The 23000-nt window shown below is 39.1% G+C and overlaps 1 long non-coding RNA gene across 1 annotated transcript; it reads left to right on the top strand.

The window, feature by feature from the left end:
- The first annotated feature begins 18207 nt into the window (after positions 1-18207).
- Positions 18208-22997, top strand: LOC112945612. Its single transcript, XR_003249052.1, has 3 exons — positions 18208-18289; positions 18691-18794; positions 22395-22997. It is a non-coding gene; the product is annotated as an uncharacterized LOC112945612 (long non-coding RNA).
- The last annotated feature ends 3 nt before the right edge of the window (positions 22998-23000 follow it).

Raw genomic sequence — 23000 nt, 5'->3', positions numbered from 1 at the left:
TCCAATTGTTCAGGATCAGGATAAAGTGTAGATCAGGCTACTCAATTAGTTTTGACTGAAGTCTAGCTGAGAAGCTGCTTGAAAACAGTGTATGATATGGAGTATGGAGGCAGACCACTGCTCTTTTCAGAGAAACTAKTTTTTTCTCCTTCCTGACTGTTTCTTATCTTGAGGTGGTCTTGGGTAACTTCAAGTCTAAAAGGTAACCTCTAGTCTGCATCTCTGCTAAAGCTGCTCTAGGGGCAGAGTCCATCTTATTACTTGAATGAAGTCCAGTTTCATTATTTTTGTGATATCTATTTTCTCTCTCTCTCTCTTTTTTTTTTTTTTTTTTTYCCTGACAGTACCTTATGGTTTTTTTCTAGTTACTGAAGAAGTTGAATATTCAAGTCAGCTTTAAAATTAAAAGGGAGGGGAAAGAAAAATTAGTAGAGCTTGGAAGACCTACCTGTCATTAAAATTATTATCTTTATCTACAGGACTTGCCAAAAGACTTAAAGCTCTGCTCTTCACACTTAGTTACTCATTATTGTTCTCTTGGTGCTTTAAAATGAAAGTAACTAGAATCTCTCCATCTCTTTATTAAGACTCAAGAAGTTTTTAATGCAGGTCATTGGAAGACTGGTTTGATTTGAAGTTGTAAGTTTTGTGAACCTTAATTTTTAAGTGTATTCCATGCAGAACACCTGATATAAAACTTTAAGTAGTATTTACGAAGAGGGAGTAAATTCAAGTCTCAGCGCAGACATAATTAAGGCAATGAATAGAGTTTTTTATAGGTCCCTTTGAAATCTGTAAATGAACTTGTCTGCTCTTAGAATCTTCCCCTCTATTTAATATATAGCTCTTATTAAAACGAATTYTAATACATATACTTTTATTACCCATATGTCCACATGAAGAGATTGATAGATTAAGTCATATACCATCCCCATAAAATCCTTCTTGTATAAGGTTTGAACCATTAAGTGGAACATTTTTATTAAATCCTGAAATGTTAAGCATTTGCGAAGATCACCTAAGTGAGAACTTAATAAAAGTATTAATACAATGGCTATATTATTACAATAAACTTAGGGAACCAAAGAATTTATCCAATTTGTTCTGAATTCAGATAAATGAGCAAGTTGCTAACAGAGAAGTTAGAGAGGAAGAAAGGGTTATTACCAAATGATGTCAATATAAACATAGTTTTTAGTCAATATTAAACATGCAACACAATCTTTGTTTGTTTGTTTTGTTTTTTTTCTTTTTTTTTTTTTCCTCTTTTGTTTTGTTTTTTGGTTCTCCTTTTATCCTCCTCAGGTCAATGCCATAAAATTCAGTACATTCCTTCAACAAAAGGCCAACCACCCTTCAGTTTTGCTATTTGCCTAATACCCTTGATTCAGTTGCTGCACATAGTGCAACCTGGTCTGAAATACAGCCATGTTCTCCACATTTGGTGAGGAAACTTCTTTTTCTTTTATTTATTTATTTGTTTTCTTTCTGAGGAGAAGCAGAAGATAGAGGAGCACAGATGCAGGAGATGTATTGTCAGTGATACTTCTGTAATCCTCTCCATACACCTCCTTGTGCCGCACTGGGCCAGGTTTGAGGAGAGAGGCAATCTCCGCAGTTGAGCTCTTGACYTTGGGCAACGCTACGGAGCCTAAAGACTGAAAGGTTCTTTGGTAGGCCTAAACGAGACTGAAGAGGCTTACAAACAATTTGCTTGTCTTCAAGGTCTTGGCCTAACTGCTGTAAAAGGCTGTGTGMTCCTGCTGAGCATTCCTGGGTGTACAGTAGGATAACACAATTTGCCTAAAGGTAGRGAACCTTAAAGACTTAGTTTGGCTAACTGAGAAATATATGTATGAAATCAATCAGCTTTCTTAGCTTATTTTTCTTAGCTACTTCTAATTATAGGCAGCAAGGAACTCATCTGGGACTGTGGTAACTCATGCTTGCAAGTAGGAAAAAGGGCCTGCTACATACTTAATCTTATTTTTTCTCCTTGCACTGTTTTAGGTTTTAGAAAATTTTTAATTGATTAAAAATAAGATAGCAAATTTTATCTTTAAAAATATGAAAAAGCAAGTTGCATGGATTTCTGATAATTTTGCCTTCTGTGAGTCATTAGCTTTTGTGTCTTTTGTTACACATGGCCCTCCCAAAATTTAAAATATTTTTTCCTTGCTACTCTAGATTTTAGCAGTCTGCATGCAGCAGCTTTGGTGTAGCGGCTGCTGAGGTCCTGAACGCTGTGGTGGGGCCAGYTCTCTGCACAGCATGCCTGACCTGGGCCTCTCGCGCTGACTAAGCCTGGCTTATAGTGCAGGTCTTCATGACAACATCTTCCTTCATGAGCGCTTTTTTGACTCAAGAGGAGTCTTTTGTGCCCAGCTATAGCAACTGTGTAACTTTGTTTTGCTACTGCTTAAAAGGAGAGTAATAGGGATGGAGAAATCATTCTTTTTAATGACTGGCATTTCCATCTTGGCACTGGCTGTAGAATGAGAAACCAATGGACTTTTTCTCAACTATTAGCATGGTTCTTCTAGGAAAAGTACACCTAGCTTATCTGAATAGCTAAAATATTAAAGCAAAAGAATGCACTTTATTTCCAAGTGATGAAAAAATCTCAGAGTATGTTTGAAATACTTTGTTATGCATATACATTTATACATTATATATATATATAATAATTTAAAATATATAGCCTTAATATATTATAAATATCTGGCTCCATTTTGACTATCTGCTTGTGGTCAATTATCTTCTTGTGTCTAATTATGAAAATGAATGAGCAGGAAGGAGCAAGTTGAATCACACAGAATCACAGAATGGTTGAGGTTGGAAGGGATCTCTGAAGATCATCTAGTSCAATCCCCCTGCTCAAGCWTGGACACTTACAGCATGCTGCAGAGGAACCGTAATGGTTCGTTTGGTGCTAGTTTTCTCTCTCTTTCTTATGTGCCTTACCTAGCTTTACGTACTGTACCACCAGRTCTAATTCAATTTTCAGGACATAGCAAGGGATCATAGAATCAAAGAATGCTTAAGGTTGGAAGGGACCTCAGGGGTCATCTAGACCAACCSCCCTGCACATGCAGGGTCACCTGGAGCACGTGGCACAGGGCTGCATCCATGTGGGTTTGGAAGATCTCCAAAGAAGGAGATCTCTCTTTCTCTCCAAATGTATATTCACAAATGAAAATGCAAGGTGAAAATATCTCCTCATGGAAAAAAAAAAAAAAAGACAAAGCACCTTGAAACTTAATAGACTTTAGAATGTTTTACTGCAGCATTTATTTCCCCCAGTATTGGGGGAATATTCAAGATTCAAAGCAATTCTGATCAGTTTGCGATAGATGAATAACCTACCAGTCAATTTTATGTGTGGAAAGTTTTGTCTCTCATTCAGAAAACTGTTCACATGTGAATGTATTATCATCTTGAATAGAAAATCTTTGCTCCAAACCTTCAACTTAAAATAATTGCAGCAAGGAGGGCCTTGGACAGCTATAGGAACTTACAGTCTTTTGGCGTCCTAATATTCAATGAGTTGGGGAGCAGAGCCCTATGACTGGGGCTGATGCATTGCGCTGGAACGAGTACATTTTATATGAGATATTAATATATAAGATCTGTGTGGTGAAGAAGGTCAGACTTAGAGTGCTATTACTGGCTCTCCTTTAGTTTAGCATTTGTGTATCTCCAGTGAGATCAGGCCCTTCCTTAGCAGTTGAACAGCATCTGCAGCTGTATCTTGAAAGGCTATGAATGGTATTACAACATTGGTCTAAAAATACAATASTGTTTTCTTAAGTAGCAATGGGAATAAATGTGGGCAACAGAGTTGGGATCATAAAACACATGCTACTACTGACTTATTTATTTTTTATTTATGAGCAGAAATATTGATCCTTGCCCTTACTAGAAGTCCTGTACTTAAATACAGTTCTGTGTGGTTCCTGGAGCACCTACCAATGAATCATATATACCTGATTTTATTAGATCTGTCAGAAAAGGGGAAATGTAACAGATACCTCTGCCCTGTAGTTGTATGTCAAGGTGAAATACAGCTGTCCTCTCTTGGCCCTTGCAATCGAAACAAGAGAAGTTCAGTGCTTCCCAATAGGCTACCTGAGGTCTCTGGCATCCCTAGGAGAAGGTGTCCATTTTCTGTGCTGCTTTTGCTACCTCTATCAAGTTTTAGCAGGCAGATGATGCCTCTCTTCTCCCACGGTCCTCTTCAGTTGTTATGAGCTCTSTTTTCTGGCTGGGGAGAACTGTGCCCATAGAGTGGGTGGCTGTGTCTGAAACACCTGTAGAGGTGTCCAGGACTGCTCTTACTGCGTCTCTTCCAGTACCCATGCTAAGCCTGAGGTGTGCTCTGTACAGRGGTGCCATGAGCCTTCAGTTTCTCTCCTATAAAGTCTGGTTTGCCCAGAAGACTGGACCACCAGTCTTTCTGACACTGAGCTCAGTGCTTTCTCCCTAACTTTATTTATTGGCTTTTTTTTTTTTTTTGACTACGGCGCTTAGTGAATCACTTTTTTTTTTTTTCCCAAGAAAAGCAAGTTCTGTGTGCAACAGTACTTGAATGAAATCAGTGTGCTGAGCATGTCAGAGCTCAGCTTCTGCCCTTTGTCAGCTTATCTCTAATACAAATATTACATCTGCCTTAAATGCAGCCTACAGCTTGCCCAGATCTTGCCTCCAGCTCCAGGCTTGGCTTATGCTACCACAGCTTTCTCAGAGGATGTTTCTTGGCCTGAGGCACACTGGGTTCCCATCCTCTTCCTGGTAAGAAGAGGAAAATCAGGTCTGCTGCTTTGCTTTGAGGGATTACAGTCAGCTGGGATCTCCTTCCCTGGTGGATTCTTCACCACTCCTTCCTTTTTCAGTTTTATTCCCCTTCTGAATAGTTTTATTCCATTTCTGGTTTACTGAMACAGAAACACTTTGCACTCAGACCATGAGGAGGACTTGAGCTGAGCACTGTAAAATCTTACTTGTAGACATGAAGTGTGGCAGAGATAAAAAATCTCAAGAAAGCCAAACTGGCTGAGTGTCCATACAAACAAAATGGAAAATTACATATCTACGAATAAGCTCTCTGAAACTGGTATGAAAGAAACCTGCCTATAGCCTTTAGGAAGCACTTCAGATACAGATCTTTCTCCTTTGGTGACCATTTCTTATGCATTGGTGGGAAAAAATAGCTAGTGTCCTGCTGCAGATGTCAGGTTCCTTGTATTGGCCAACCTCTAGATATAACATTTTAACTGCAAGTAGCACTTAAACATACAGATACCAAAGTTGGGTCTTAGCAAAGTATTGGAAGCAGTGAAGATACTGTGGTGTGCAGTTTAGTGTCACCCAATTTACGGTGCTTTTTAGCTGAGAGCTATATCCTAGGTCTGTGCAACAATCTACTTGTAGTCTTTTTTTCACATATTTAATGATGATAGGTCTTCAGTATGGCAACTCATGTTGATCTTTGTTGGAGCAGACTGATGCAATGGAGAAGAAAAGCAAAGTTTTTCACAGAGAGAATAACAAAAAATGGAATTGGAAAATAAAGACGACCTCACAAGGTTGTCTAGTCAATGTTCTGGCCCCAATTATAGCTAAAATCACTCCTCACACATGTTTGGCTAACTTGTATTTTTCTCATCACGACATGTCTTTATTGTTTGGCTGAACTTATTCCGTTAAGAATTGAGCACTATCAAGTCTCAGCCATAAAAGATTAAAAGTTCTCTTTGAATAAGAGACTGCACAGTGTAAGACAAATTACATACAGCAGACCAGGGAGAGTTTCAGGAAAGAAAGAATGTGACCTAGAAACTGGTATCGTGGCTGAAAGATCCTCTTTATAATTAATTTGAGGTTTAATATAAAAATATGTATTACAACATATGTTGACATTTTAAAAATATAAAGTAAAAGCATAATTGAAAACAAACACCAATTATATCTTCAATGATGTTAATAAATGTACATCATATTCTATACCAATCTCACAGGAGTAAATAGTTAATGCTAATCAAATGAGACCCTTGGCTGAAAGGCACCATAAGTATGAATGCACATATTCCTGGAAAGAATATATTCAGCATTTTTATTTTTCAGATTATATTGCTGTAAATACTGCAATGGTATTGCAAAGATGGTTGATTTSATTTTGTTTTTATGTGTGTCTTGCTTTTGTCTTCCTTAGAGACTGTAGCTTTCTCGTAAATTCCTAAATCCTTTTCTTGGTGCTTATTGCAGCTTGAGAAATGTTTAGGCTGCCGCTTTATAATACAAAGCAACATAACGTTAGAGCTATGAGGACTGCTGAAATCATATCTGTTTGGCACTATRTCCCTGGCCTGTGATGTTTTAAGGRTCAGTAAAAGAGTGTATTGTATTAAAAATCTCGCATAATTTCAAAATGTGCTGCAGAGGGCACTATTTACTAAGAAAGTTTAAATTATYATGCTGTTGGTGTTAGAAGATAAGTAATGCTTAAAAAAAAATGCAAGGTGTTTCAATTGATCTATCTTTTTTCACTCATTTTAATTGGGTGTGAAGCAAGAGTTCAAATTTACTTTTTCCCCCAAATTCATAGATCTGGAAGTGTCCACAATATGAGTTTTCTAAGGATAATGCATACACCATTATTATTTTCCTGGGGTTTGTGTAGAGAAGAGAGGAAAAAGAAAAACCCAAAACATATCCCATAGTGTCTGACACAATGTTRTGTCTGCAAAAGGCAATTTTTATGCTGCTAGTGGTTTGGTTTCTTATTTTTCTTTTTTTCTTTTTTTTTTTTCCTCCCTTCTGCTCTGTAATAAATGAAGTAAAGTCAAGATATAATCTCACAGAGAATAATGTTATACTGCAGTTTTCCAGRAAAAAAAGTAATAAAATGACTGAACAAGACAGGACAGTCAAGTTCACCATTTTAATGCACTCAGAAGAGATGAGCACATCACAAGATATTTTGTATGCTAATCTAAGTGCAGCTGTCCTACAGGTAATAATCTACATACTGTAAATTCCCTGATAGATGTTAGACAATAAACAAATTCAGAATTTCCATGGGAGTCAAAAGCGAGGTGAGAAGATATCGGTTAAGACGATGAAARCGTGTTGCAGGATGTGCAGCTCTCAATATCGGTATATCACAATATTCTAGTCAGTCTCACTGCATATTTTATCACTGCAGGTAGCTTTAAAAATTATTTATGAGACTTGCAAAACACTTAGTGTACCAAAGAAAGGACAAATTGCTGCTGCTCACTATATGCTTGTGCTAAATTCTCACTGGCCTGTGACATGTTTAAGAGAGAGCTTCTACTTTTGTCTCTGAAGAAAGCAACACAAATGGGAGTGTCAAGCACGAGTGCATGCAAACGTCAAACTTGTTTAGCACCCAGGCACTTTCCTAGGGCTGGAAAATTGCTGCTTCAGTGTTGTGGTTATGTAGTGGCACCATRAGCTGCTCTGTTTTGTCAGCAGGAGCTGCAGGAATGGTGCTCAGCAGTCATATGTAAGGCTATTACTTGGTTGATTTAAAAAGGGGAAACGTGATTTTAGGAAAGCTAGTTTTAATGGGGCTTTTATCACCAAATGGAGTTACAGGAAGAGTCTGGATTTCTAGCTGTTGTRAATCAGTTTGGAGAATTTAATTTGAGCTTAAACTGGAGACTTCAGTTCTATCAATCAGGAGAGTCTGAGTGAGGATCTGGTCACAAAGCACAAGCTCCACAACATGTTTTCACACTTGCTGCAAGTGCCAGTGCTTGCTCCTTGCCAGCTGGAGAGCACAGGACTTCTCCAAGATATGCAGTAAGAAGTGGCAGCTACATAACTCAATTTATGTTAAAGTATTAACAAAAGCAGTTCTGCAGTTGAGGAAAATAGGRAAAAAAAATCACATTATTGTATAAATTGAGAAGAACATAAATTTCCTGCCCTAAAAATTTGCTCCGACTTGTTATATTTATATGAAGTTGACTGTAGGGACCTATGTATTACACATGAGGAAATGTCAYGTGAAGATTGCCATATGTGTTGGTTCACATAAAGCTTTCCAGTGATTTTAGTGGTATAGATAGAAAGGAGGTTAAATTGCCTGAGAGATGTGATTGTTACGTCAATAAGGTGACACAGGAGGGGTTTGTGTTTTGAGTTTTGMAAAAGGCAGAACCAGCTTTTGATGTTCTGACTTGCTGAGTTCAAGCATGTCTACCTTTGAGAATGTTTTCATAGGATAATTAGAAGATTGCTGTGATGCTAGCAGAAGTTTAAATATGGAAATGATAAAACAGTAAGCAAACTGATTTTCAGCAGTAGAATAAAACACCCTCAACATATAACGAGGTAGGTATAGGCAAGCCGATGCACATTTGAAAAACCATCTTTTTGAAAAGCATTTAAGAGGAGTGCCTGTTCTGCGCCTGTCTCTACGATAAAACTTTTTATGTAGCTTTGTTGTCTTGTCTTGCCAGAGTCAAGAATGTTGTGAGAATGAAAGGCAGAAGAATGCTACAAGCTTTTGCGTTGCAAGAACCTTTCTCTCATTTTCCTAAAAGGGTCATAAACTTCTCTCTTCACTTCTGCTTTAAATTGTGACTTTCTGTAATAACTCTCACTATGATTGCTCAGAAATAAGCATAGCAAAACTAAATTTTCATTGGCTCCTGTCAAAYCACACTCTAACCTGATAGTTGACAATATCTACAGCATCTTTTCAAGCCCAGTTTTGCTACTGTAAGTAGCTGAAATACTTTGATCGCTATGACTTGCACTATGAATGTAATTTTTCTTCAGGAGAAAATGCAGTCACATTTAAGCTGCAGGACGTTGTTAAGGCCCAGGGAAGGCAAATGAAAGAGGCCTTCAGAAGTCACCAAGTCACCGCCCTGGAACACTATTAACTAGAATACACTTAAATACACTGGTTGTGCCAACATCTAAGAGAAGCTGGGCTGCTGTTATTGGTAACAACAACAGCAGGTCTCCCAGTAACCAGTAAAGACCATCTGTGMTCAACATCACCTTCAGGTAGCTGTGGAAATCTCTGCAGAGATCAGTTTTATTTGTTGAGTGTGACTTGGCCTTGTATTTACTGATTATTTTGTTTGTTTATGTGTAATCCTTGAAAAGATAGGTTTAAGATGAGATAAATATTCTTATCTTGATAATCTTTAAATGAAGCAGCTAGATAATCAGAGCAAGAAATAACATGGCATTTTCTTTTCTTTGGTAAATTGATGCAGAATAGGTTTGCATAGCTGTGGTTTTCTGTGAAAAGCCCAGAGGTCCCTGTCTATGTAAAATGAGGCCCAGGGTTGCTTTATTGTCCTATTCCCAGGCAGTTGAGCATGCTGCCAGCACTTAGTGCAGGCTGCTAATTGCTTTGAGGAGAAATTTTGTCAGTAAATTTTATATACAATGCCAAAAAATCAAATTTGACAGTGATACCTTTTGAATTATTCTGACATCTGAATTACATACTATGCGCTTTTACCAGCATTTCTCCCTTCGCTTTTAAACAGAGTGTTTGCTAGTAGTTGTTCCAGTATCGATGTCTTGCACCTTACGCTGACCACTGTTGTTCACGAGACAGATCTCCTCATCCTCTAACCTGATATTCTGATGAAAGACGGTGAATATTCATGGACATTGCATGTTCTTTCTGGTGTGCTTGGCATGGGCTTTAGGTAGGCTCTCAGGGGAGACTGAGCCACTACTGTGTGGAAAATGAACCCCCAGAGCAATGTGTGCCCCAAAGAAGAGAGGGCACAAAACAGTCAGTGAGTGAACAGCACGTAGCAAGCCGGTGCCTTTGAAAAGTTCAGAAGGAAATGTTATCTGTTAGAGCAGCTCARCAGGGAGCCCAGGATGAGAGTTTCTCTGAAAGCGCAATGCTAACCTTTAAGCAAGATACTAAGATTGTTTTCCATTATTTTATTTTAGCAAACTGAACTACAGTAGCAGGCTCAGGGGAGATGAGACAAAAATCTAGCTGTTAATAACTGCTTATAACCATTTGTCTTAGCTCCCCTAGGTCTGCTGTTGTAGTCAGGTTTGTTATCACGAAGCATTAAAGCATAGTCCTTTGTTGCCTATGTAAGAACAGTATCAACACATTCATTTGGTCCCGATTAGATTTTTCCCAGTGGAGATAAGAGATTTCATTTTACTCGTTTTGGTGAATGATGGAACATGATCTTATAGAGGAATCGGTGCAATTCTCATGTTCCTTGGTGAACTGTAGCAAAAAAATATGCTTCCTGAACAACTTTTAATGTCTTGCATCAGTAAATGGAGTTGCTTTTTGAAATTTTTGAATTTCTTTAAGGAATCTTTTGATTCTACCAGAGTGTCTACCAGAGCCTAGGGTCTCTGCTTTCAGAATTGGCAAATAATATCCTAGCAATCATCTTTCACCCCTCTTATTCACACCGCATGTTAAATGTTGAACCATTCTCCTTTTGSTGTTCAGTGTGGCATTGGCAAGTGCAGCTAATTGTGCATTGCAATTGTTCCTATGTCTTATGCCACATGTCAAAATAGAGCAGTTTTTTTTCAATTCTCCTACACCCAATATTGTTTTACATTATGTTCTATATTATTTCTAAAGCAATTTCTTTATTGGCACCTGAGTAAAATCATCAACTTGACAGTTCTTACTCGAAGACGTGGCTGCSCATTCTGATGGCCTTACGGAATAAGTGTATCCTTCCCATACTAGATCCACATTGTATTCCTGAAACCATGTGGAGAATATCTTCAGAGAGTCATGTCTATATCCTCAATATTCTTRGGTACATTTTGCTGCAGAGAGCTGTGTTTATAACTTTCCTCAGAGAATAGTTTGTGCCCTTACTTAAAATTCTTCCACGGCACCCTGTATTACAATCTGTGAGATTTTCAGGAGGACTTTGAATGCAGAGAGGATTTTTATGGAGTAGACAGAGATACCCCAGTAACCCTTGAACACAGGTTTTCTGTTTCCCATTGAATTTAACGCACTCAGCTAACTAAGAGACCTCATGTGCCTTTTCTTTCTTTTGGAAACCATCTCTAACTAGCTTGGGGTGGGTACTGAATGGATGCCTTAGTAGCTGATTTACAAACTGAGAATTTAAGCAGTAGGACTGATTGTGACTTTCCCTGCCAAGTTTTAAGGAGTTCTCTGTACGCACAATAGCGAAGTTTGACAACTTTTTACTGGCAAAATGTACTTAACAAGGAATGAGACATCTCTAGACCTAGATAGGGATTTTAAAATATCAGTTCCTCAGTAGGTATAGCCCTGAGATATTAAGTGACTTGATCAAGATTATAAAAGAAAGAAACTTTGGGCCACAGTAACAGGAAGGAAAAAACAAACAAACAAAAAGAACAACAACAAAAAAAGACACATACTGTTTTAACCTCAGTGTCATTTTTTTCTTTCTTTTTTTCTTTTTTTTTCCTTCAAGCTCTCTGCCTTCTCAGTCTTTATATTTTGTGATTCTTCCCTGCCCCATCTGGAACCAGATACATGCGGGTTGCAGTTTATAAAAATAGATTTGCAACTGTAAGAGCTTTGAAGTGGTTCCAAATATTCCATTTCCAGTCTTTCCTCAAATCGCTCATCTTCTTTGTTTCTTAGCATCATCTGACTGCACTTAAGGCTAAAGATAATAGAGGGAATAATGTCAGAGAACAGCAATGATTTTTTTTTCTAAATAATCAGTAAAAAGCTGATAAGTGCTTATGAAAGAGAAGTGTTTATGGATTATGTGACTATATTGATGTACCAACCACAGATCCCATTAGGTAAGTGCTTTACTGTGTTCTTATTTCACATACGTAAATACTGCCAGAAGACATAACATCAGACATTACCAACATTACCACTGTAGTAGCAGAAACAAATATTGACTCAAAAGCCTTGCTTCCTGAGGAAACCATTTTAACTAGAAAGCCGTGAATGCTTTATCTAAAAAAAATACTAAAAAGCGTATTGCTCAAATTTGCATATTTTTGACTATTTTTTTTTTTTTTTCTCAGAAACAGAAAGAACACCACTGGAAACCTAGAAGTTGAATYGTTCCTCAGAATAATAGTAGAAGTCTCCTTGCAGAGTCATACAAGGATCTTTTCTGGTGGTGCTGGCATTGTATTTATAGATAAAACTACCTGGATAAAGATGAGATGAGTTTAATCTGCAAGCATAAAGCTTTCATTTTTTTAGGATGATGACCTGGCAGGAATTCCATTACTGTTTTGTTAGAAGAGACAACGTAAAATGAAACAGAAATAGCTCTCATAAGAATTGTATGGTGACGTAGCAGTGGATGTCAGCATGGCTCTTTGAGAGATGCAGCTCTGCATAGATGTGGTACCATGTGTGCTATCTCATGAATGATTCTGATGTACTAACACTGACAGGCATACATTGGAGAAATGTTCATAATTTTTGGCCTTTTCAATGTATGACATCCCAAATCAGAGCTTTTTCCAACTGTAGTCCTTTTGATTGTAGATGTAGAAATAGAGATTCTGAGCTACAGAAAGAAAATGAGTGTAAAGTTGGCCTGAAGCTATCTATAATTTCCAATATCTTACCCCTTCTCATTTTAAACTAGTACGGCCGTGGATGTACTAGTGGATACACTRCAGATAAAGTAAACTACAGATAAAATAATGTGTGTTTCAACTCTATAGAGGGAACAAAGAATAAAGAACAGCGCTGTTCTAGCAGCTTTGCAAAGTTGGTTAAATCCCTCACAAAAGCCTTATAAGAATTCAGACTTTGCAGCTTCTTGTTGTGGTCTGGCTATCACATTTCCAAAACGTAGATGACTGGGTAGTAGATTTTTAGTACATGAATTAAGTAAGAGCTAAGAAAGCTATAGGGAGCAGGAAAACTCATAAAATCCCAGCTGCCAGACCTTTACATCTTGTAGCTTATAAGATCACATGAAGAGAAATGATTATTTAGAAATTGGYTGGTGTCAGTCTAAAGTAACTGAAGTGTCATTGGCTTGATGGTGTAATGATCTCCATAGGTTTCCTGTTATTTCAGAGATTCCTAGCATAAGACTCCACCAGGTTGTGTTGGCTGGAGGCCATAGAGAGTATTTGGGAAGTCTGTTCCCACCATGTGCAAATTTCTGCACTTTCTGGCAGATGCAGGAGCACATGAGGGCGTCCTGAACAGACCTCAGTGACTTGCCACCCAGCTCTTCAGCTGCTTTTGAACTAGGGCGCCAGGCTGGGCTCAGGATCGCCCATCTGCGCCAGCACCATGGCTTGCTACAGACAGGGCAAACATGAGGGGATTAACTTCGGATACACTGCAGAAGTGGCAGGTTCTTATAGACCCATATTCTCTGAGAATTGGGCATTTAAAGAGTGGATTATAAATTCCCCTTGGAATGGATCTTAAAGCGTACTTGAAACCTAGTGAAAAATCCATGCTAGATATATAAGTCTCCAGTGCTGGGACATAAAGATATAGACCAAAAAAAATGGAAACAGTTGAAGATTTATTTTGTTTATCTGTAGAAATGTGCAGTGAAGTGCTACTTATTTTTAGGAATGGAAAGAATAAGTGGCATGTGTTTTGGCATGTGTTTTGGTTTATTTTGTTCTCACTCGAAAAACACTTTCTGGATAAGTCTAAGCAGATACAGTTTTATTTCAAATGTCAATCCCAGAGAACTCAGAGTGACAGGAAACAGGGACTTACCGTGTGAACTGCTGTGATGCTTGGAAACTGGCATCTGGCTGGGTTTGTTCCACTGGCAGTACAGGGGATCTCCCCCTATGGTTTCTAATCACTCTTGAAAACCCAGTCATTTGACTTCCTTGCCACAAATGCAGAATAGTTAAGTGTAATTGCCACTGTATGGAGTTAAATGAACCCTCAAAAAGCTGAAGCAGAGACCCGAATTCCTTATAATGACTTTGTAAATCTGAGCCTAGTAAACTTGACTGCATTTTTTGCAGCATGTTTGCAGAGCAACAATTTCTTAGCCCTGCTTTATACCCACAGGACTACCTCATGTACCTGCTGCACATACGGAATTTTATCTGTAAAGGGCACATGCTGTTAAGGAAAAGCATTAATGACTTCAGACAAGGAAAAAGAACAAGTCTTAATTTACACACAAATATCCTTAGGAAGTTAGGAACTGGCCAAGCCTGTAGTAATGACTATTCTTAGGTTGGCATCCGGGCATCATTTTCTTATGTGTGTTTTGAAGTCCTGTTTTAGTAGATTGTCCTGATGAGAATGTGTGCATTGCAGCTTTAAATTACCTTGTAGGCTGAACTCTACTCAAATAAAATAGAGAATGAAAGAAAAAATGGTTTTTTTTTGCCAGATGCTCGCAAACTAATATGTTTCCCTGCAGGGTAGAAATAAAAAGCATCTTATTAAATCACATCATAAATGACCCATGTAGCACAGCTTATTTTACATTACCTAGGTAAGGAGGCTTTGAGCCAAATAAATCAAAGTGAACAAGGCAATAATTGTTCCTCCTTTTATATCACCTAAAATATGGAAGTAATGAAGGAAACATGATTAAAGTGAGAATACTTTATTAGTAATAAGCTTTTCTTTTCTTATTCTTCAGAGAAATTATGTTCACTGTGGTTATRGAAACCCTGTTTCCTGTATTTTCAAGCTGGATTTTATATATTTGGAAGGGATAAGGTCGTAGTTGTATAGTTGCAAAGCCAGAATATGTGTAGCTTCTTATGGATTTTTTTTTTTTGTGCGTTTCTTGCATAATTTTTTTATAACTCCTGGCTGTGAGAAGTCATGTCTTCAGGAAGGGGTCAAAATCTCTCTTTGGTGCTTGTTCAAAAAATTATGATTTGTGTAGAAACTCGAGACTACCATAGATTTTTTTCATTCATGTACTGACTAGTTTTATTGAAATAAATTGAATTACTTAATAGAGGTTATGTGGCAAATCAGTTCCTTAACTGAACTATGTACTATATCCATTACTCTTCAGTAGGACTAAGATTTTGGAGTAGCAAATCAGATTTAATCATTACAATTTAAGTAAATGAAATAGTAATATGGCCCAAAGTAGAAAAATAGCCTTAGTAATGAGTAAAAATATAAAGCAAAGAGAAATATATTTTCCTGATGGAGATTAATCATGCAATTGCCAGGTTTGAAACAAGATTAGAGTTTTAAAGTGCATGTAAAAAGTTGTTTAATATTCAACCTTGCTCTCATAAGAACATTCTTACTGGCTGAGGACAAAGGTGGTCTCGCCTCCACAGTTTTGAGGATAGATAGCAGCAGATAAACATATAAGGAGACGGCGGGGCAGAAGAGAGAATTCCTCCCCTGGCTTTTTTGCTTTGTTTTGTTTTCTGGTCAGGAGCTCACAYTGCACTGGGGCTGCCATGTTTATTTTGTACCGAGGGACAGATCCTCTCTGAATTTGTCCATGCAATGTGCAAGCAAAAGCAAAAAAAAGTCCTGTTTGCTTTGGACCTTCATTGTTACGGGAATTTTGATGGGAATTTTGAATATTTGCTTTCTGTTCATCAGGAACTTGCCTCCCCCTAAAGAAATGGAAGGTTTGGGTTAATTATCGAATTTGGGTCTTGTGCTCTCAAGTAGCCCAGGCTCTGAGGGAGGGGATCCAGAAGGCCACACCATATGAACACGGGGCAGCTGGCCTATGTGGCTGACTGCAGCACTGTGGCATGTGGACAGGCAGTACGTGTGAACTGAAAGGAGCAGGAAGCAGGCCTTCAAAACACGGGGGGGTTGTTGTCTTGCTTTTCTCTTTTCCGGATAACTCTATTTCTATGTGATGATGAAGATGAGGTTCTCCTTGTTCGCTAATTCTACCTGATGTGTGTATAGCTCTTCCAGATCTCTAATTGCCTGGCAAAAGCTCTCTGCACTGCTAACTGGAATCTCCTAGTCACTGCAGCCTGCCTTGTTTCTATTTTGTTGTTACTTCAATCATCAGTCTTGACTCAAGTCGGATCTTCCGCTGCTACTCATCTAGACCCTCTGGATTTTCCCCTGCCCCTCAGTTCAACACCTTAGAGCTTCCACCTCCTTCAGAAACATTTCTAGCCCCCATACAGTGCCATGGCTCATTCTGATGTGTGWCTGAGGTGAGATGGGAGTCACACTCCCACATCGTGTAAAGCACTAAACATTATTTATTCCAGCTGAGAACACGGTCCGTTATGGTACATGCTCCCAGGCCCACACTAGGCTTGTCCATCCTTCATCTTGCTGCTGAGTGATAATRCAGCTTGAAGAAGTAAAGGTGCTACTGTTCTGCAAATGTACTTATATTGCAATGATATGGATTTGGGGGAAACACTACAAAATATTTTAGGATGGTGTATATGAAGGATGCCAAATGGAACAAATGCTCCTATGGGCTAATCGCGTGAATGGGAGATTTAAATGTCATGGGCCACCACCTCATAGTGATACCTTGGTCTGCCTTGGATGTTGCTTTCTGCTTACCAATAGTGTATCAGCAGTAAGAAAGCCTGGCTTAAACACATGGAATAGCCTGAAAGAGAATGCAGTAATAACCTGATGCAAGTGCTGGCTATGCTCTTAGCTGAATTCCATCTGAAATTCCTCCTTATTTCCCAAAGAGAGTCCTTGGGAATGAACTGGATATACAAATCAGCTTGTCGTCCATCTGAGAACACTGATCAATCTTGGCACTGAATGTTGTAATCTGTATTTCCCATTGCTGGCAGGTATAGACCAAGCTGACATTATGGAGTGGTTTGGGATTTGGGGCTGAAAAAGCTTTCTGCAAGTAGCATTACCCTCTCTGGGGCTTGTGGATCTCTTGCATGTCTGAAATAAGCAGCAAGGAAGATCACCCCCTCCCCTTCCMTTCCTCCCTACAGGATTTGTATAAACTCTTCCCTAATTTATACATCTAATCCTCAAAACCATCTTTACCCAAAGCACATACCTTCTTACTTAGAGTTTTAACATATCGACCCAAACCAGACCATATATAACGAAAGGATTTCTGAGGCCAGCTCCCAGATTTGGCTCTGGGGTCAGATACTTGGGAGAAGAACAGAGGAATGAGAGCTGGGCCAGCTCCCACCAGCTGGCCCGAGGCTCGATCAACTGATTGGAGCATCTGTGCTCATGTAGCCTGCCAGCCACTCTGTGACATATGTTGATCATTTTGATCTCTTATATAACGGTATCTTCCAGGCTTAGCTTCTTTATTTCAAGCAGGGACAGAAGGAACTCATCAGTACCAGGAATATTAACACTTTGTCAGGGGTTTTTATAGTCAAATGAGACCCAAGGCATTACATTTTTGCATTAGGCTGTATTAGCTATCAAACAAAAAATTAAGTATATTACCAAGGAGCTGTAGCCTGTACTTGAGCGCTGCCTGCTGAAGCAGGCATGATCTTCTCTTTCATAACGTGCCTGTATTCATCCCTAAATGGTATTGAAATTAGCATTTACTTTGGATGTAGGACAAGGAGAGTAATGAAGGGCATTGGAAATGGGTTTAAAAGATCAGATTGCAGTTAAATAGCTCTGTGCTAAGGGAGACATTCACGGGCTCCCCAAACAGCCTGTTGGGGAAGGTGAGTAAGGATAACAAGCAGGCTTTGCCATGATCCGTCTCCGGCAGGACTCGGAGCTGGATCGAGGAGCGTGATGCACCGAGCCAAACCGTAATCAAGAGGGTCTTTAGCCCTTGTGTGCTTGGCTGGCGAKCAATACCTGCTAGTAGCTGATGGCTTGAAGCCACTCTTGAACTGTGCATGAATTTTTGTTTGTTACCACTGAAGGTGGGCAAAAACTAAATGCTGCCTCTGTATGTTTGTTGTGCTCTGTGCTTATTTTAGGGGGTTGTCACAGGGGGATGTGAGCATTACTTAGGTAAAAATGATTTTATTTTAAGGTCAGTCATAAYTGAAAAGGAGACTTGAACGGATTGTCCTAAATACAATGTGTTTTCTTAACCAAATATGACAGCTGAAGGGGAGCAAAGCATGGCCATAACTTTATTGTTGCAACAYGGTCATTTACCAGAAGCTAGTAAGCTCTGCACCGCTTGTTAAAGTCTCAGCGACCTTTTCAAGGATGAGTGGAGTGCTAAGTATATTAACTGAGTCATATTTCCTCATCTGGTCTGACAGATGTTTGATTTTGTTGACATTTGCAGGGATGCACAAACAATTACGGCTTCAATTGCTTATTCATCAGAGAATGTGAAGGTACCTGATGGTGCAGAGACACCGCTTCTCTTGTATGGTAAATCTTGCTATTCTTATCTGCTTTCACATAAGTTTATCAACGTTTAGAAGTACACTTTATGGAAAAGTCATTTCTTTTTTGACAGGTGATGTTTTAGTGCTAACAGCATCTCAAGGTAGTCTGGCATTTGACAAATTATTTTCTAGACACTACAGATAAATTGAGTAACTGCACGTAACTACACAAAAAGATATCTAATCCAAGTACTCTTGCATCTGAATTTACCAAATGGAATACTCCGGTCTTTAGGCTCTTGGAATGAATGAGCAGTATTTGTTGGGTGGTTTACTGGAAATGCTTTCCCTTTTCTTTGGCAGCTCTCCATAAAATTTAATTTTTTGGCAAATATTTGAGCATATATTTCAATTTTCTTCTTCTTCTAAYTCTTATTATGGCAGCCCAGCAGTGTAAAACCACCGTCTGTTGTGAAAATGAKATATGAGAATAATTGTGGTCCTTTGGACTTTCATACGAGACCACTTGAACTGCGCAAAGACATGAGGTAGGAATAGACAATATTTATTCGGATACTGCAGAGCTGTGAAAATAACCCCTTTTTTACAAAGAATGAATTTACAGGAAGTTAAGGTTTTATGGCTAAGCCCTACAGAATAGGGAAATGTCAACAGGGAACCATAGTGTACAGGTGCTATCAAAATGGCCAGTGAAAAAGAAACTTTTGTGGAAATGGAAAATGTTTGGGTGAATGTCAATAGTCTTTAAATACACAAACCAAAATTTTCCTAAATTGACCTTTAGTTGACTTTTTAATTTTTGGAAGTATAATTTTATCTACTCTAGATGGGTCTAGTGTTCACTAAGTGGCTTTGCAGAATTATTTATTTATTTATGAAAAAATAGGTCATAGGTGGACAGGAAAGAACATCCTGCTGTGGGTTCTTTTCCTGAGGTCTGGTTTGTTGCAGACGTGGGCCATTTTAATGTTAACTTTGTATCTCTTATTTTGCGGTCCCCTCCCATCTTTCATTTTTAGTGAGGTGTTAAATCTTTTGTTTTCTTTCTTTGGTCAATAAACTTACCCTGAGTCATCCACTATTTCTATTTGGTCACTAATTTTTCAAAGGTCATTGATTTCTAAGGCAGACCGAAGACTTCATTTAGTAATCCCATCTGAAAATTGTTGGTGTTACTGAAGAAATGAATGTTTTAAGTCACTGATGACAGATTGCATTTTCTTTCTCCTATAATTTCAAAAATCCTTCTAGAATATATCTTTTTTTGCAATGCCATTTTTGAAATTGGAACATGTAGTTATTTTCTCTGCTATGTGACCTGATTTAGGAGGTGTTAGCATGGTTACTGCTAACAACCGCATTTCTCTGCATTTACTGCTTTCTCCGCATTTAGCTGGAGAAAGAAGCAGGACGTGGTCTTTGCCTATCTAGGGAAGCCTTTATACAGGATACGAGAGGCTTAGGTTCAGTCTAAAACTCTCCCTCAGCTTCCTGAGAGAGAATTTTAACCAACAGAATATAAGGTATAGACTGATGTGGGTCTTCTCTCAGTACTGCCTTCTAGGGCTATCCTAAATTTCAAGGGTCACTTGCAAGGGATATTGCATGAGAAGTATGGCTAGGATGTTTTACTAGGATAGCAGACCTAAGTTTATGTTCCATTGAATGTAAAGAGTTAGTTTTATATAATTGTATTTAAGTGTTCACTAGAACAAGCCCTGAAATACAGATTGTCACTCTTTCACATAACACTACAGGATAATTTAGCTTTCTGAGTTTTGCACAKGTCATTCTTAAGGTTGCCTACTTAGCAAACCTCGGGAAAATTAACTTGAATTAGCTTTTTTTCTTTTCTTTTTTTTTTTTTTTAAATGAACTAGTTAAAGTAGTGATTAATTAAGTTCTAGGTGACGCACTGTTAAGAGAATTAGAGTAACTGGTCACTTGGTTTACAGTAATTGACTTTGAAGGTGAATTTAAATTGAACTGATACTTTAGTAATTTCAAATTAAAGGACTCTTTTAATCTAAAAGCAACGTGTGAAGACAGGACTTACATAAAGTTTAATTTTGAAGGCACGTCTGCCGTTACTTAAGATTAGGTCTCTTCCAAATAAGCTGTCAGTCACTGGCACCTTCCCTTTGCAGTAGAGCAGAACTGCAAGGAACAGCTCTATTCCCTACCAAGACAGCGAGACAGCTGCGCGTTCAATGCTGCAGTATCTTCAAAACCTTTGCAGAATCCACCCCCCTCCTTGGTCCTACCAACCAAATTGGAAAGGGAAGATACAGTTTATAGGATGCCAACCTTGTCTCCCTCCCCAGCTTTGGAAAGCTGGCATTTTAAAACTCCCAGCTGGGCTGGGGAGAGGCATCCGAGAGCTCAACGTGCCTTGAGACGTGAGTGAGCTGTCACTGTTTGGTTGGAAACAATTTTCTGCAATGCTGCATCTGGAGCAATTCCAGATTCCAATGGTGCAGTCAAAAAATGTAGGGGAAAATATTCATAAGCCTTGACCACAATCTTTTCCCTCAGCCTCGCCTTCAACCTCTCCTATTCTGTTTTTTTTCCCATCACTTTACCAGCAAGGTACAGGTCTAGGTTTTGTTGCCGGCTCTTAGAAGTTCAGTTAGGTTCTCTGCAACACTATTTATACAACGGCATTTTTCAGAGTGCGTGCTCCACATAGCTAATGGAAAAGGTGGCAGTGGCATTAAAAAAAGAGCATAASGTTATTCATCGAATGCTGAAACAGCAAATGGGCAGTGCAGCAGAGTAATTTCTCTAAATACTATTATTTTAGATTTATTTAAATGGATGTCAAACTTACTAGCATATTATGCTGGATAACAACTAATAGTTACCTTCCTGCTATATAAAAACAAGTCAAGCTGGTTGGAGGTTGGCACGTGCCGTTTGCAGGAGCAGGCGCTCAGAACAGCTGCCTGACAAAGCCGGCTGCCCTGTTACCGTGTTCCCCATGCCCACTGCAWGGTCACCTTAACGTGGAGAATCCATTCGTATCCCCTTGTCAGGATATTTAATATTTTGACAAAATAATAATTTCATAATGATTTACACCTCTTATGGCTATATGACATACTCCGGTGTGAGGAGAATGGGCAGGGATCTTAAAACACAGGGTAGCTGATTCTGTCCCAGCTCTGCTATGACTTTGGAGTGTGTGTGTGTGTGTGTGTGTGTGTGTGTGTGTGTGTTTGTGTGAATCATTTCACCCTCTATAGCTCTATTGTCCGTGAAACTGAAGGAGAGAAAAAAAAAAAAAAAGTATTTTTTTCCTCTCCGTAGATGAAGGAAGCTAATAGAATCACATCTTCTGGTGCTTTATTTATTTATTTATTTATTTATTTATCCTTGACAATTCTATTTAATGTTTTTAAGTAATAACCCAAGATACCACTATAGGCGGCTTCTGGCAGTCAGCCAGGCAGCTGCAATACAGCCCGTGCACAACCCTGGCCTCCAAAGGGCAGCACCAGTTCCTCTGCGCTAGCCCGGCCTGGGGCCTGGCAGCCGTTGGGCCGCTCCCCTCCCACACCAGCCGTTGGGCCACTCCCCTTCCACACCAGCCGCCCCTCGCTTGGTTGTCGTGGCAACCGCAACTCCACTTCCATATTTCCTTGCTGAGGCCCAAATTGTTTATAAACCTCTAAATTGCTTTGTGTTCCTATGTTAATGTGCAGCAGAAATAAATATTTCTGGCTGCCAAGACAACCCTGGCCTTCCTTCCCAGTAATGGAGTAGCTTTAATTTATATTAGAAAGGATTTGTGCTGTGTTACTTAATTGATGACAAAAACAAAGTTTTTGTGTGTGTGAATAACTCATGGTCTAATTACTGCCTAAGGCATCATATCCCTTCAAAGGGCTGTGGTTAGCCTAGGGAGCTAAGATTCAGACCGGGAAAACGTGGCCCAGTTGCCCCAGGCAGGTTTCTCGTGCACCAGTATCACACATGTAGTGACAGACCAGTATGTGTCACGTAGAGGTTTCTCACTTGGTTCAGAAGGGCAGTGCATCAAACCTCATGCCATGCCCCCAACATGGGTTAGTGCCTGATGCTTCAAGGTGTAATTGAGCAAACTTTGACATTTCTATTCTTTACAGGAAAAAGGAAGATCTCTGATCTTTATTTTACTGGAAGAGCTGTCGAAAGTTGGTGCTCTGAGTTTTTTTCTCCATTGAAAACAATCCAACAAACCAAATCAACCAACCAACCTYCCTCTTCAGTTGACTAACAGCAGTTTGGGTCGACTGTGCGGCAGTCACAGCTTCCAGATGGCAGCAGTAGAAATTCTTCAGTGTGGAACTAGCAGTATTTTCCACATATCTTCCTTCCTTTCCCCCTTTTCCTGTATAATAGTCTACTTTTCCTTCATGTTGAAACTGCAAGGTAATCAGCAATTTGCATTTCTCGTACGGTACGAAGCGACACACTCGGAGCTAATCGTGATCACCCAGGCAAGTGTCACTGTGAGCAGACGAACAAAAACATCTGCTCAGCGTACAGGAGTAGGTAATCAAAAMGGCAACAAAGATGTTAACCTCTCTACAGCAAGGGAGGAAAACATAATCAMAAATGCCAGAGYGCCTCTTGCTATGCAAGCGGTGTGYCACGCTCCAGGCACCACGTGGGATGTTCTCATTCTACCTAGAAAAATGGGAAAAAAAAATGCAATAGTTTCAGATATTGAGTGGGGGTTGCTGGGCTGC

The sequence above is a fragment of the Nothoprocta perdicaria genome, unplaced genomic scaffold (genome assembly GCF_003342845.1).
Source record: "Nothoprocta perdicaria isolate Ctin4 unplaced genomic scaffold, notPer1 scaffold_194, whole genome shotgun sequence".
NCBI lineage: Eukaryota > Metazoa > Chordata > Aves > Tinamiformes > Tinamidae > Nothoprocta > Nothoprocta perdicaria.
This window is presented reverse-complemented; position numbering and strand designations above follow the sequence as displayed.